Source organism: Cygnus olor, chromosome 6 (genome assembly GCF_009769625.2).
Source record: "Cygnus olor isolate bCygOlo1 chromosome 6, bCygOlo1.pri.v2, whole genome shotgun sequence".
Classification (NCBI taxonomy): Eukaryota; Metazoa; Chordata; class Aves; order Anseriformes; family Anatidae; genus Cygnus; species Cygnus olor.
In genome coordinates this window covers 10,376,160-10,386,590 of record NC_049174.1, presented here as the reverse complement: position 1 = coordinate 10,386,590, position 10,431 = coordinate 10,376,160, and the positions used below count along the sequence as shown (strand labels likewise).

The window sequence follows — 10,431 nt, the reverse complement described above, 5'->3', positions numbered from 1 at the left end:
GCTTCAGCCCATAGAGAGTCACTTTGCAAGGCTCTTTATCTGTAACACCAACAGCAAGTCACTCTGATGGACTGCAGCGAGCATGGGAAGGAAATCCTTAATTTCACATCACGTCCTGTGCTCCAAATGTATCCCATTTTTAGCATGCTTAAGTATAGTGCAGCCAGACGTCACCCGTCAATTATGAAATCTTAAGTAAAACCAAACACAGAGCAGTAAAACGGATGTCTTGAAATTTGTGTTTGTAGCTCCGAAGAAATCATTTCAGGAATGTTTTATATTTATTTTCTGGAAATGTGTGAAAATTTACACCCAGATGCTGAGACGTCAGGGCACCTGACAAGCCTTGTAAGTAGCTAAGGATTAATGTGCAACATCTGTCAAAGTCAGAGAGGGAGAAAAGAAATATTTCCACTTTCTGGCTGGATTGCCTCACACTGCTCTGGCTGAGTTGGTTTGCAGGAGTGAAAATGATGTACCTTCTTGTACAAAAGCCATGGTCTTGAAGACTAGAAAGTATGTCTAGTGTTCCTACAATGAAGGAACCAATCCATTCTCTAAAGACACCTTCAAGGGCTTCATCTCTCACAGATGGTTACTTCAAAAGGAAGGAACGGAGGAGCCATCCCCCTGAGCAGACATCCAGACCCAGATTAACTCCTCACTTCTTCAATCTGTTGGCAGGAAGAAGAGCAGCAGTAGCAGGTGTTTTTATGTTGTAGAAGAACAGCTCTCCTTGCTGGAGGATTAAAGACACAAACTAAGATCATGTGTCACTGGGGAGCAAGACACATGCCTGGAAGATTTTCAGTCCATGGGAACTACATAACCATCCCAAGGCCCACCTTGGTCACTTTTCTACAGAAGGTAATTCTAAAAGATGATTCCAAAGAAGATCATCCTAGAAATCATCCAGTGCAGATGACTCCAAGCAATGTGCACCCAGAGAGGAAAGCAAACAGAACAGTTCAGGTGGCAGCAAAACAATCACTTTCTCCTGACCAGCATTCCTTTCACAAGAAAAGGAGCAAAACCTAGCCGTCCCATATGGAACCTGAGATACTCTCCCCCTTCTGATTGCTCTGGCTCACAGGTTCCAGGACCTCCCTTCGATGTCTCACCGAAGCACAGAATCATAGACTGATTTGGGCTGGAAGAGAGTCATGGACATTAACAGATCCCCTCAGTGCCACCCCTGCAGTGGGCAGGGGCCCCTCAACCAGAGCAGGCCCCATCCAGCCTGGCCTTGGGCACTGCCAGGGATGGGGCACCCGCAGCTCCTCGGGGCAGCCTGGGACAGGGCCTCACCGCCCTCGTTGTGAAGAATTTCTTCCTAATATCTACTATAAATCTACCCTTTTTTAGTTTAAAACCATTATCCCTGTTGTATCACTACGTACCCTTGCAAAAAGTCTCTCCCATCTTTCCTATAAGCCCTCCTTAAGTATTGAAAGGCCTCCCTAAGGTCTCCCCAGAACCTTCTATTTTCTTGTCTAAACAACACCATCTCTCTCAGCCTTTCTTCATTTCTCTTCTCATCCAGGCAGTGTCCAGACAAATCCATTGCCAGACCCATAAAAAGCAGCTATTTTGAGCTGTTTCACCTTGGATTCACAGATGCTTTCACCTCCTCCTCTCACAAATCTGTCCTTCCCTGGAACAGCACTAGTCATACCTTGTGATTTCATCCCAAAATGGAAACCAGCTGCAAGACCAAGCTATCTGTATCTCCTGTCCGTCACTGAGCCACAGTCACAGTGGGGTGCTGAAAACATCCTTCAGGCGTCAGTCAGTGGGTCGCTCATCTTATGCACAGCATTCAAAGCAAGACGGCCTCCAACTGGGTTCGGTGTTCACTGGCTGAAGCAAGAGATCCTATTTCTAGGCTTGCTCTATTTTCTGATCATAATTCAGTGGTGCATTAAGATCAAGGTCGCTTTGCCTACCTGTATGCATTTAGAAAGAGAGGATTTCTCTAGAGGAAGCTTTTAGAAGCAGTTGTTCATGTGGGTCAGAAACCAGCTGATGTACAAAAATCTCAATCACTAAGTTACAAAACACCAAAATTAAAAAAAATAATAAAATATTGTAAACAGCAGCAAAAACTTTTCATATTGGTCAAGTGCATACCAAAATCTGGTTGGAGTTCTCATCAAAGCAGTTTGGAACCCTGAAATCAGCACAGGGTACCACGTCCCATGTGACAGCACCCTGCAAAGTAATTTGAAAAGAAAAAATCAGGAGGAAGGCTCAGGCAGCCTGCTGGTGACTGCTCCTGCACTAAGGCATACAGGTGTGGGGTTGTGAAGACAAGCTGGGTTTGTGGACCCCAAGAAGTGAGTCTGGACAAAATGGCTGCATCTTCACTCCTCTAGCAGACTGCCATGTTGCATGAGGAAAGAAGATTTTAAATAGGGAGAAGCAGGAAATAAAAGGAGCAGGTGAGAAGAGGAAGAAGGGGGAAGAGAAGAGACAACAAATGACTATTCATTTAGCACATAGAAACCAAGATGCCATTAATTAAGATGCCAAGGGAGGAGACAAAATTCTGTAATTGCATCTCCACCAATGTAAGAAGCCTGGGTAATAAACAAGAGAAATGGGAATTGCTCACTTACAGAGCATAAATATGACCTAGTTGGTATCACTGAAACCTTCTGGGAGGAATTTGCATGATTAGAATGTATAAAAGAAATCAGTGCTCATAACCTGTTTGGGAAGGGGATGTGTTTGCTCTGAAATGGCATTATCTTTTCAAGTCATGGATGGTTGGAGGACTGTTATCTCCGGCACGTACTCTGCCAGCGCACAGGGAGAGCACTAGCTGCTGTCTGCTCTTGAATGACTAGACTAGGGTGTCTGACAGGAGGGTCATTAGCCTCCTCCTCCGCAAAATGCAAAATAAATTCTTACCGGGGGAGCAGTCTGCATGATTCATCCTGACATTTGCAAAGCCTCCCCAGGACTGTAAGTCCTATCTAAAAACTCTCAGGATTTACCAAAAGTGTCTCTAAAGCTGGGTTCCCTGTAGAGCCATGCTGACTTAGACTTTTGTCTGGGCAGAGAAATATGGAAAGACAGCTAAAATGAAAGTCAGCCTCTTCTTCAATGCAAGCAATCACATTAAGCTTTTAATGCACTGACAAAGCAAACGCTAAATGAATGAAAAATCATCTTATGTGTTCAAAGGGGAAAACTTGAGACTTAACATAGCCAAGAGAAAATAGTTGTGAGAAAACAAAAGTCAAAGTGAGGTTACTGTTCCTCACAAAAAAAAAAAAAAAGTACTAGACAATCAGAAATATCATGATTGAAGGAAGATTGCTCTTTTAAAAACCTTGGGATGAAAGACCAGTGTCAGTGGTGAGACATGTAATCTTCTTGAGTGGATAGAAAAGCAGGGATGGATTTGATGCAGTCAGTTATTTCACTTCTAGTTTATATTGATTTGGAGCAGACGGGACTTAGATAATTCAACATCCAGCAGAGTTCACGAAAACTTAAAGAATCTTTGCAATGGCATACCAAAAATAACATCGCTAAGAATAACGCAGAAAACAATTGTCTTCTGCATCCTTGTGGCCAGCATCCTTGGGAATAGCCACTGTGTTGGATTTCTTTTTCAACCTCCAAAGAACAATCATGCATTTGCTACTTACTTATTTTGGGGCCATTTGTTTCAAACAAAATGCAATATCTTGGTAGGAACTGAACTTGCTGCAGCATCAGTCCCTGACCTGGTACACCACACACTAACACTCCCAGCTCTTGCACTCCAGCATGCATTTCAAGAAAGTCCACAGGGAAAACCCCTCCAGCACTGCCAGGTCTGAAGAATGTCTCAGATTTAGTAATCCTTTGAGTTAAAACCCCATCTCCCAGTCATTCCCTCCTATATCCCAAAAACATTACTTTCTGTGCAGGAAAGTACATGCCAATGGTGAGCCCACACTACAGTTCTCTTCTACGGAGGTACCTGATAATGTTTTTCTCCTCTACACAGAAGCCTATATTCACAAGACTGGAAGGACATTCATGTCAGACAAAACAACTTTTCTAGTAAATTTTGACTCAATTTGATAATGGGTTTGAAAGCTATTGAGGTATAAGGCATAAGGAAATAGACAGCTTAATTATATATCTCATTTCCTTAGAAAAAAACAAGCTAAAGGAAGCATTCAAGTTATGTTAAAAAATCTTTTCATTCCAAGCAGTAATGTTAAGTGTCAACTACTAACAACAGATAATATTGAAGTTAGGAATCTTTTTTAAACAAAGCCCCTGGAATGGACAGGTTGGCTCTTGAAAAGTCTTTGATAAAAATTAGTCTCAAGATAACATGAAGATACCTTGCACTTTTTATCCAGTCTTCAGTTCAGTCTTTTACAGATGCCCAGAACCAATTCTGGACACAAAGCAGTAGTCAGGATGAAACCCGATTAAAAATATTTAAAGGATGATAATATTTATTGATATTAATTAGATAAGCTTTATTAGGATAACATGATATTTTGAAGTTTCTACTTATAAATTTGGTTGAGAGAGCTCATGCTGTTCTAAACACCAAAGGTCTTAGAAGCATGGCATAGAGCTGGGTATCACCATTTCAGTTACAGTTATGTTGAAATACTAATTAATGTGTGCAATAGAACAAATTAAAGTTGTTAATTGACAAGTCTCAAGGTTTAATTATCAATAGGGAATCAGCAATTGGATAGTGTATGTTTAGGGAATCCTGTGGGGTTAACATATGTTATGCTAACCCATGTTGTCCATCAAAACCAAATTATGGTGAAGTTTGCAGATAATGGAAACCACGGGAGAAGTCTAAATAGCAAAAATATATAAATAAATGAAAATTAAACAATGAATTAAAAAAATAAAAAAGTAAAAAATTAAAAAAAAAAAGAGCTCAAACCAAGAGTCATGTTCAAATATAGCCACATAAAGTCATATCTAGGAAGTGGAAAAGCAGACTATTGTCAGAAAATGCAACTACCAGCCATCATAACAAAAGAATAAGCAGGCATACATTGTTAGTCAAAACCAAGTTCCATAAAACTTCCTAGCTAAAAAAGTTTTCACTCATTTCATGTATAAACTCTAGACAATGAAGAGAGAGTCCTTTTCCTTTTTCTCTTTTTTCCCCCAGGGCATACTGTCCCCAGGGAGCGAGGTCATCACATATTCCCAAAAGAGTCAACTGTAAAAAAGAATCCCAATGAAGGTCTAGAGTGCCTGAGTTAGCTGGGCCACAAGGTTTCCACAGCTCTAAAGTAGTAATTGCAGACATGCACCAGGAAAAAGCATCAGGAATGACAAAAGGAAGCTTAAAATCATACTCGGCCCCATGTGCTGGACTTATCACAACTGGTTCAGTTCTCATAGACTATGCAGGAGGTGCATGGAGAGCATAGCTTGTTGTAAAAATGTAAACTCCAAAGATTCCTCAGTTCAGAAAACGACACAAGACATTATTCATCCTAAAATACCTTATCGCACATTTAGCCACTTCCAGCATGCACCACCATAATGTCCACATCATTCTAGGAGGGAGTTTGTCATAAGCAAAGGTTATTTATTTTCCCAGCTCCCAAGAACAGCAGATACTAGGAGTCTACTTTAAATCACTCACAGCCTCTAAACTCATCAGCCGCTCTCACCCACTCCTGTAATCATGTCATGGTTTGCTGCAAATATTACTTGGTTACAGGAGCTCTGCACCTTACGTTGTTCAGGGGTGCATATTTGATTCCTCACCCTCTTCAAAACTGCAACCTAAATAGCCTCCTGGCCTGAAAATATTCACTACAGAGTCAAGAAAAAGAGAGTGAAAAACACAGCACAGATATATTTCTATTCTTTTTACTTGGGTTCTCTCTCAATGCATTGTTCATGCAGCTACATATTCAGTGCTTCATTGTTCATCTCCAGAAAGACTACATGTTCACTCTTTGCACAAAAGGGAAATGACATGAAGGAGGTCTATTACTTTATTGACTTGCAGAAGGAAATTTACTGCACGTGCCCTTGACTACCCAATTTGTATTATGCAGGTTGTCTACGAGCTGGATTGTTTCTTTCATTTACAAGCTTGTTTAAAGTGCTCTTATCTCTTCCACTCCAGATTGTTTTTAATTCTATTTCAATAACATTGCTGAAGACGTCTACTCACAGAAAGCTTAGCAAGTATTTTCCTACAAAGCCACGTGGTGTTCAGCTTCTTAATTGTGTTCATTCATTTGGAGAAGAGACAGGGGTGTGGCTATCTGTGGACATGACCTACAGTGCTGTTACAAATACTGAGCTTCCGTATTTACAGACAACAGTGCATTTTAAAAGTGACGATTATATGTATAATTACAGATAATTATATGTATAATTACCACAAATATGCTACAAAGCAAAAGGAATTGGCTTCAGCATTGTTGCTTGCTATCATCTGGTTCTCAGACTACGCAACAATAAGGTCTGCAATGTGATTGTCAACATCAGTTAAGCCAGGTGAAAAAGATTAAATATACACTTGGCATGGTCTCTAATTCTGGAACTCTGTTTACTAACAAAATGTGTAAGAAGTTTTTAAAAATTATTATTATTTTTACTCTTTTTAAGCACACCAGGAGGGGATGGAAAACAGACATTCTCAAGCCACAGGTTGGCTCCAGGTGGATGACAGAGAGAAAACCCCACTCTTGTCTTGCCTCCGGTTTGTGTTTTCGCAGATGTTGCCCTGCCAGACGGGCGGTTAATTAAACTGTTTTAGGGCATTTTCTAATGCTCATCTACCAGACAGAAAATGAGGATTGTGGATCATGAAACTGAGCAGCACATCCAACATGCCCTAGACACAACACCTGGCAGGAAGGATTCTATTGAAGAGTTTGAGGTGCTTGCTCTAATTGCATGAATTAACCCATCATAGTGATATTCACCATGTAATGCAATTGTAGAATATCCCCAGTGATACCAAAAATGACAGAGAACCCTTGTCAGACAGACAAGTTCATTTCCATTAGAGCTCTCAGCAGTACAAAGCTATCCATCCTCAAATAGCTGGGGCATTGGCATGGCACGTCCTTGCTTAAGAGGCAAGCATGGAAAGGGCCCCATTGGGAAAGGGAGAGCCTTTGCCAAGCCCAGTGTGTGCTGTGGCACAGAGATAAGGATGTGAGATTGCAGGCTTCGCAGTCATAACCCCCTCTGGTTCTTTGCTGGGGGGTTGACTGGCACCCCACTTACTGTACTGACTCAGGATTCCTGCTGAAAGGCAGTGGCAGTAGACACTCAACTATCTTTGGGGATGGCAATTCCCTAAAACAAGAAGGAGTGGCAGTTCAGAGGCAGGCATAGTTTTTCTTTTCCTTTTCCTTTTTCTATTTTTCCTCCTTTTACTTTTTATTTCCTTGGATCTCATACTAAAAAGCTAGCAAAGAAAATGAACCCTGAATTACTGTCCCTCTTACCCTGTCTGTGCTGGGAGTCCTTTACAAAGCATACAGGCAGATCCCTAAGCCTTACAGGGTATCCTCAGACTTCTCAATTTCTGACAAGTAAATACATAGCTACTTTGATGCCTTCTGCCACAAATAAAGAGAGGGCACAAAGATAAGGCAAGTTCTTCTGTGACAGGCTTTGCACAGTAAGTAAAGCACATCCCTGCATCAGCAGCTGAAAACTGCACCTTTCCCCCTCCCAAGATGGTTTTTGGCTGTATACTCATTTTTCCATCATGGCATCTTCAAAACTCACTATTTCATTTTATATGTAACGCATGTTGAAGTTTCCAACTGAAAAATTACTGTTCCCCAGCCCCACTGCTGTGGTATTTTATGGAACAATTGTTTTGAGATATAGCAATGTAGAAGAAGCAGAAGCTTAGTAATCACAGCAAGCCACCAAAATTTGGAGACAATCAAAAATAATTTCACCAAGAAAGCTCCTTAGAAGAACACAATTGATTTTCCAGTCCTTTTCCAAGTCTTCCAGACCAAATATTTTAATTAATAGTTATCCCACCTACTGAAATGCAATAATCTGTGTAATGTTAAAACTGAAGTGTTCAAAAAATAGAGGCAGTAAATTCTACACACAAGGGCAATTCCCTATCCCAGATGCACAGGGAACCATACAACAGAGAGCAGATATATTTTGCAGCATTTAACATGTGCTGAAAAAGCAACAACAACAACAACTATAATGCTGGAAGTGCTTGAGCAGATAAACGTTACAAGACAGGAAAGCTACAACAATGCTTCTTAAAGCATGAATTTTGTCTTCACCTCATTTGCAAGAATGCTTGCCATTTACCCTAAATCAACAACAATTCAAGTCAGCGCTTTGCACAGCAAACAGCTAATAGGCCACAGAAAAGTGTTCTGCAAAGATTCAGCTCATAGCTGGCTCATCTGGGAGCTGCTAAGAACCAGAAATTTTGACTCTGCTTTCACTGGCTGTGGCACGGGGATGGAAGCAGGTGTCCACACAGGGCAAGCAGAGTGTGCCACTGTCATGGCACAGAGCCACCTCCACCACCTTGATATAGGGTGGCCTCTGCCTGGCAAAGACTTGAGGAGAATGGAGGGCTAAACTCTCTCATCACCGTGCATCTTTCTGGGCTGGTATTTTTGCAGCAAGTCTATCTCTGCAAAGGCCCTGTCCAATTCAAATTCAATTTACCCAGCACCAAGAGGTGGTCATCACCTGGGGAAAGAAAGCTCTTATCCAAGCTTCAAACTGCAGAGAATTAGAAATGGAAAAATCCTGAGACGTATCAGGGAGCCCTATTAAGCTCCTTATTCACTGTCAGAGAGTCTTCAGGCAGGATGCAGCCTGTTCTATATATAGACCCACTTAAAGCTTTAAAAAAAAATAAAAATCAAAGTAGCTTAGAATGGGGAATGGCATGAAGACAGACCCAGAGCAGCAGAGACAGACACTATCAAGGTGCTTTTTAAAAGCCAGCCTTTGCACCTCCTGGACAAAGACCATTCGTGTTCCTGTGCAGGGCTTCTCGGACAGTGGATTTTCAGCAAAGAGCTCCAAAGCTCTGCTGCACGAGTGCTGCAACGCTGTCAGGAATTCCTCCTCCTCCCTGTCCTGGGAGAATCCGGTCCAGTCCTTCCCCAGGAGGCAGCCTCTATTTGTGACATGCCCTGCAGATAACTAGCATGTAAGTGCCTGTGACCTGCGCCTTGAGCAAAATCTTTTTCTTGGCTTTCTGTGCTCCCTACCAAGATTGCTGCAACCCAGCAGCTCCCAAGAGCTGGGTGCCCACCTGTTGTAAATTAAGTCAACAGGGGCACAGACCTCACGGACTGTCATTGAAGGAGTTGTTATAGGGAAAGGCATCCTCAATTTCCTACTGACCACAGACCCTGACCTGCAGGCCCCCATCCTTTCAGGCTGGAAATGGCTGTTTAGGGTGGGGGCCAGCTCTGGCTGTGGTGCCTCAGGACACTGCCATCCGGGCTCCCATAGCTGGAGAAGGTGGAGAATCCCCATCAGTCTGCTTAAGCACGAGTAGTTAAAAGTGGCAGAGCCCCAGACACAAGGGCTTATATCCTTTTCAAAGCTCCAGTTCGTTTTAATATTTATTCCAAGGGATATTCTTGTCATTTGTGCACATAATCCCCTTGGGAATCCTGAAGCCATGGCTCGTCAGAGACTTCTTACAGCACTAAATCTCACGAGCTGGTTATAAAATGCAGAACTGCTTTTGATCGTGGGTATCTGCCAGCTTGCAGGGTGGCTTTGTGCCTCTTTGTCCTCCCAGCAGAAAGGAAGGTAAACAAGGGATTCCTTTTCCCTCTCTCCCTCCTCCATATGTCACTCACACAGACGTAGCCTTTTCCCCCACTTATTACCCTGAAGGCATAACAAAGATGACCTCCCCATGCTGGAGTGCCAAGAGCAGCTCCTGCACTTCCATTACCTGATGTAGTGGATGGTGTCACCCCTGGTGTTCACCACTACAGCAACCCAGGTGAAGGCAAGACCAGAGGGCACTTCCCTTTCCCTGCATGGTATAATACTGTCCATATAAACTGTTCTGTCCACAGGCAAGTCCAAAGGGCTTGTCAACAGCAAGAACAGGCAGAGGAGTGTCCGTTCCAAGTATATGCTTCCACAGACACCATGGGTACGAACATCCTTTTGAGAACAGCCATTCTCACTTCACTCTGTAAGCCAGTACAAGTAAAACAAATAAAAAGTTAGTCTGATTGCAAAAGAGTGACTAGATTCACATTTAGTTTCTCAAATTCATCCGGATTAATTTTCACTGTGTAGATAAAACACAATATCCTTACATCAATATATTGCCCAGGTTTGTAAGTAGAAATGCAAGGAAGATATCCAGCTGACCCTTCACATCAGCTTGGCAGGGGACCAAGCCACCTTGCAGCCATCTGTGAGGTCAGTTCCCATGCA

At 42.3% G+C, this 10,431-nt stretch overlaps 1 long non-coding RNA gene across 3 annotated transcripts in view; it reads right to left on the bottom strand.

The window, feature by feature from the left end:
• Window positions 1–5,241: 5,241 nt before the first annotated feature.
• LOC121072205 overlaps window positions 5,242–10,431 on the bottom strand; it is a 28,036-nt gene continuing 22,846 nt past the window's right edge. For all 3 annotated transcript variants that reach the window (XR_005821059.1, XR_005821057.1, XR_005821058.1), the window contains one exon: window positions 5,242–10,181. This is a non-coding gene — a long non-coding RNA (uncharacterized LOC121072205). The remainder of the gene's footprint in view (window positions 10,182–10,431) is intronic.